Source organism: Oncorhynchus gorbuscha, linkage group LG14 (assembly GCF_021184085.1).
Source record: "Oncorhynchus gorbuscha isolate QuinsamMale2020 ecotype Even-year linkage group LG14, OgorEven_v1.0, whole genome shotgun sequence".
Classification (NCBI taxonomy): domain Eukaryota; kingdom Metazoa; phylum Chordata; class Actinopteri; order Salmoniformes; family Salmonidae; genus Oncorhynchus; species Oncorhynchus gorbuscha.
The window spans coordinates 82208904-82215034 of NC_060186.1; positions in this window are offsets into that span (position 1 = coordinate 82208904).

Below are 6131 nucleotides of genomic sequence, written 5' to 3' on the forward strand. Positions count from 1 at the left end.
TCTCTCTTTCTCTCTGCCTTTGTCTCCTCTCCATCTCTCCATCTGTCTCTTTCTCTCTCCCTTTGTCTCCTCTCCATCTGTCTCTCTTTCTCTCTCCCTTTGTCTCCTCTCCATCGGTCTCTCTTTATCTCTCCCTTTGTCTCCTCTCCTTCTTTCCATCTGTCTCTCTTTCTCTCTGCCTTTGTCTCCTCTCCATCTGTCTCTCTTCTCTGCCTTTGTCCATCTGTCTCCATCTTTCTTTCTCTCTGCCTTTGTCTCATCTCTCCATCTGTCTCTCTTTCTCTCTCCCTTTGTCTCCTCTCCATCTCTCCATCTGTCTCTCTTTCTCTCTCTCCATTGTCTCTCTTGTCTCCTCATTTCCATTTCTCATTTATCTCTCCCTTTGTCTCCTCTCCTCTTTCCATCTGTCTCTCTTTCTCTCTGCCTTTGTCTCCTCTCCTTCTCTCCATCTGTCTCTCTTTCTCTCTCAATTGTCTCTCCATCTGTCTCTCTTTCTCTCCTTTGTCTCCTCTCCATCTCTCCATCTGTCTCTCTTTCTCTCTCCCTTTGTCTCCTCTCCATCTGTCTCTCTTTCTCTCTCCCTTTGTCTCCTCTCCATCTGTCTCTCTTTCTCTCTCCCTTTGTCTCCTCTCCTTCTGTCTCTCTTTCTCTCTCCCTTTGTCTCCTCTCCCTCTGTCTCTTTCTCTCCCCTTTGTCTCTCTCTCCATCTGTCTCCCTTTGTCTCCTCTCCTTCTGTCTCTCTTTCTCTCTCCCTTTGTCTCCTCTCCTGTCTCTCTTTCTCTCTCCCTTTGTCTCCTCTCCATCTGTCTCTCTTTCTCTCTCCCTTTGTCTCCTCTCCTTCTCTCCTTCTGTCTCTCTTTCTCTCTCCCTTTGTCTCCTCTCCTTCTCTCTTTCTCTCTCCCTTTGTCTCCTCTCCTTCTCTCCTTCTGTCTCTCTTTCTCTCTGCCTTTGTCTCCTCTCCATCTGTCTCTCTTTCTCTCTCCCTTTGTCTCCTCTCCTTCTCTCCTTCTGTCTCTCTTTCTCTCTCCCTTTGTCTCCTCTCCTTCTCTCCTTCTGTCTCTCTTTCTCTCTCCCTTTGTCTCCTCTCCATCTGTCTCTCTTTCTCTCTCCCTTTGTCTCCTCTCCTTCTCTCTTTCTCTCTCCCTTTGTCTCCTCTCCTTCTCTCCTTCTGTCTCTCTTTCTCTCCTCTCCTTCTCTCCTTCTGTCTCTCTTTCTCTCTCCCTTTGTCTCCTCTCCTTCTCTCCTTCTGTCTCTCTTTCTCTCTCCCTTTGTCTCCTCTCCATCTGTCTCTCTTTCTCTCACCCCTCCTGGACTAACAGGTGTAATGCTTGGTAAACAACAGGTGTAGACTAACAGGTGTAATGCTTGGTAACAACAAGTGTAGTCTAACAGTGAAATGCTTGGTAAACAACAGGTGTAGTCTAACAGTGAAATGCTTGGTAAACAACAGGTGTAGACTAACAGTGAAATGCTTGGTAACAACAGGTGTAGACTAACAGTGAAATGCTTGGTAACAACAGGTGTAGACTAACAGTGAAATGCTTGGTAAACAACAGGTGTAGACTAACAGTGAAATGCTGACTGATGGGTCCTTGGTAAACAACAGGTGTAGACTAACAGGTGTAATGCTTGGTAAACAACAGGTGTAGACTAACAGTGAAATGCTTGGTAAATAACAGGTGTAGACTAACAGGTGTAATGCTTGGTAAACAACAGGTGTAGACTAACAGTGAAATGCTTGGTAACAACAGGTGTAGACTAACAGGTGTAGACTAACTGGTGTAATGCTTGGTAAACAACAGGTGTAGACTAACAGGTGTAATGCTTGGTAAACAACAGGTGTAGACTAACAGTGAAATGCTTGGTAACAACAGGTGTAGACTAACAGGTGTAATGCTTGGTAAACAACAGGTGTAGACTAACAGTGAAATGCTTGGTAACAACAGGTGTAGACTAACAGTAAGAAACCTAATAACACAAAGAATAAATGAGTAACTATAACTTGGCTATATACACTGGGTACCATTACTGAGTCAATGATAACTTGACTATATACACTGGGTACCAGTACGGAGTCAATGATAACTTGGTTACACAGACTAACTATTTATCAGTCTTATGTCACGGGGGTAGAAGCTGTTCAGGGTCCTGTTGGTTCCAGACTTGGTGCATTGGTACCACTTGCCGTGCTGTAGCAGAGAGAACAGTCTATGACTTGGGTGGCTGGAGCCTTTGACAGGTGTTAAGGCCTTCCTCTGACACCGCCTGGTATAGAGATCCTGGTTGGCAGGGAGCTCGGCCCCAGTGATGTACTTGGCCGTACACACTACCCTCTGTAGCGCCTTGCGGTCGGAAGCCAAGCAGTTGCCGTACCAAGCGGTGATGTAGCTAGTCACGGTGCAGCTCTTAATGGTGCAGCTGTAGAGCGTTTTGTGAATCTGAGGGGCCCCGTGCCAAACCTTTTCAGCCTCCTTCTTCACGACTGTGTTGGTCTGTGGACCATGTTCATTCCTTAGTGATGTGGACACCGAGGAACTTGAAGCTCTCGCCTCGCCCCGCTCCACTACAGCCCCCTTTTCGACGTGGATGGGTGCGTGGCTCGGCCCTCCGTTTCCTGTCGTCCCCGATCCTTTGTCTTGCTGATGTTGAGGGAGAGGTTGTTGTTCTGGCACCACACTGCCAGGTCTCTGTCCTCCTCCCTGTCGGTGATCAGGCCTCTACCTCCAGGTCTCTGTCCTCCTCCCTATAGACTGCCTCCAGGTCTCTGTCCTCCTCCCTATAGGCTGCCTCATGGTCATCGGTGATCAGGCCTGTCGTGTCATCAGCAAACTTGATGATGGTGTTGGGAGTCGTACGCGGTGCCGGTCCGAGAGGAAGCTCAGGATCCAGTTGCAGAGGGAGGTGTTCAGTCCCAGAATCCTGAGCTAAGTGATGGTGTGGAACGCTGAGCTGTAGTGAATGAACAGCATTCTCCCATAGGTGTTCTTTTAGTCCAGGTGAGTGAGCGCAATAGAGATTGCGTCATCTGTGGATCTGTTGGGGCGGTATTCAAATTGGGTGTCTGGGATGATAGTGTTGATGTGAGCCATGACCTGCCTTTCAAAGCATTTCATGGCTACAGATGTGAGGGCTACGATAATCGTGTAGACAGGTTGCCTTGGTGTTTTTTGGGCACAGAGGTAGTCTGCTTGAAATATAATAATATATAATATAATAATATATAATAATATAATATATAATAATATAATAATAATAATATATGCTATTTAGCAGACGCTTTTATCCAAAGCGACTTACAGTCATGTGTGCATACATTCTACGTATTCTAAATATGTACAATGTGTTACAGCCTGACATCTAAATGGATTAATACAAATATATAATAATTACCCACAATACCCCCATAAGAACGAAGTGAACACGTTTTTTTTTTGTACATTTATTGAAAATGAAATACAGAACTAGCTTATTTACCCAAGTATTCACAACCCTGAGTCAATAGTTTGTAGAAGCACCTTTGGACAGCGATTAAAGCTGCGTCTTTCTGGGTAAGTCTCTAAGAGCTGAGTGAGTCTCTAAGAGCTGTGAGTGAGTCTCTAAGAGCTGTGAGTCTTTCTAGGTAAGTCTCTAAGAGCTGTGAGTCTTTCTGGGTAAGTCTCTAAGAGCTGTGAGTCTTTCTGGGTAAGTCTCTAAGAGCTGTGAGTCTTTCTAGGTAAGTCTAAGAGCTGTGAGTCTTTCTGGGTAAGTCTCTAAGAGCTGTGAGTCTTTCTGGGTAAGTCTAAGAGCTGTGAGTTTTTCTGGGTAAGTCTCTAAGAGCTGCGAGTCTTTCTGGGTAAGTCTCTAAGAGCTGCGAGTCTTTCTGGGTAAGTCTCTAAGAGCTGCGAGTCTTTCTGGGTAAGTCTCTAAGAGCTGTGAGTCTTTCTGGGTAAGTCTCTAAGAGCTGCGAGTCTTTCTGGGTAAGTCTCTAAGAGCTGTGAGTCTTTCTGGGTAAGTCTCTAAGAGCTGCGAGTCTTTCTGGGTAAGTCTCTAAGAGCTGCGAGTCTTTCTGGGTAAGTCTCTAAGAGCTGTGAGTCTTTCTGGGTAAGTCTCTAAGAGCTGTGAGTCTTTCTGGGTCAGTCTCTAAGAACTGTGAGTCTTTCTGGGTAAGTCTCTAAGAGCTGCGAGTCTTTATTATTATTATTTTTTTACTATGCTTGAAAATATGGAAAGTGGTACTCAGTAATGTGTTGTATTTGCCCCAAACAGAACACTTTCTATTGATGCCTCACTTTGTTGCAGTTTTACTTTAGTTGCAAACAGGATGCATGTTTTGTACTGTTTCTATTCTGTACAGGCTGAACATCTTCAAGTACTTAACACCCCCTCTTCTTGTGGAGTAACTACAATGTTGTTACATTTACGTTATTTAGCAGACGCTCTTATCCAGAGCGACTTACAAATTGGTGCATTCACCTTATGACATCCAGTGGAACAGTCACTTTACAATAGTTTATCTAAATCTTAAAGGGGGGGGTGAGAGGGAATACTTATCCTATCCTAGGTATTCCTTAAAGAGATGGGGTTTCAGGTGTCTCCGGAAGGTGGTGATTGACTCCGTCCTCAGTGTTCTCCTATCACAGCCATTAAACTCTGTCCTTTAGGTTAGTATTGTGGTGTAACTACAATGTTGTTGATTCATCCTCAGTGTTCTCCTATCACAGCCATTAAACTCTGTCATTTAGATTAGTATTGTGGTGTAACTACAATGTTGTTGATCCATCCTCAGTGTTCTCCTTTAACAGCCACTAAACTCTGACACAGTTTTAAAGTCCCCATTGGGCTCATGGTGAAATCCCTGAGCGGTTTCCTTCCTCTCCGGCAACTTGGTTAGGAAGGACGCCTGTATCTTTGTTGTAACTGGGTGTGTTGATACACCATCCAAAGTGTAATTAATAACTTCACCATGCTCAAATGAACATTCAATGTCTGCTTTAAAAAAACAAACATCTTACCAGTAGGTGCCCTTCTCTGTGAGGCATTGAAAAAACTCCCTGGTTTTTGTGCTTGAATCTGTGTTTGAAATTCACTGATCGAGTGAGAGACCACACCGTACAGTTATCTGTATGTGTGGGGTACAGAGATGAGGTAGTCATTCAAAAATAACGTTGAACACTGCTATTGCACACAAAGTGAGTCCATGCAATTTATGGGGCATTTCTACAAATGTTTATATAACAAAAGGAGTTGGAATACATATCGACTCAAGACATTTCAGCTTAATTTTTCTATTTACATGAATTCCACTTTGAAATGATTGTGTGTAGAACAGTGACAAAAAACATCTAAATAGAATCCCATTTCAGGCTGTGAATACTTTCTGTAGACAGACTGGGTCAGGGAGAGGTTGAAAATGTCGGGGAAGGCACTGGCCAGCTGGTCAGTGCATTATCTGGTAATTATCCTGGTAATCCGTCTGGCCCCGCGGCCTTGTGAATGTCAACCTGTTTAAAAGATCTTACATAGGCTACGGAGAGCAAGTTCAGTCGTCTGGAACAGCTGGTGCTCTCATGTATGGTTCAGTTTTGTTTGCCTCGATAGTGAGCATAGTAGGTGTTTAGCTCATCTGGTAGACTTGTGTCACTGGGCAGCTCTTGGCTGGGTTTCCTTTGTAATCCGTGATGGAAGCACCGCCTCGTCAAACGAGCGCCAGAACCGGCGTAGTAGGATTTCATCTTAACCCTGCATTGACATTGGGCCCCGATTGATGTCGGAGGTCGTAGTGGCATTTAATGGTCCGGATTAGTTGTAAGCGGACATGGCTTCTGGTTGGGATATGTACGGTCATCTTAACCCTGCATTGACATTGGGCCCCAATTGATGTCGGAGGTCGTAGTGGCATTTAATGGTCCGGATTAGTTGTAAGCGGACATGGCTTCTGGTTGGGATATGTACGGTCACGGTGGGGACGACATCATCGATGCACTTATTAATGAAGCCAGTGACAGATGTCGTAGACTCCCGAATGTTAATCGAATCAATCCCTGAACATATTCAAGTCTGTGCAAAACAGTCTCTATCCCGTCTTCCTTTCCTTCGTCCTCTTTATCTGATTAAAGGTTCAACTCTGAACGGGGGGGGGGGGGGGGGATAAC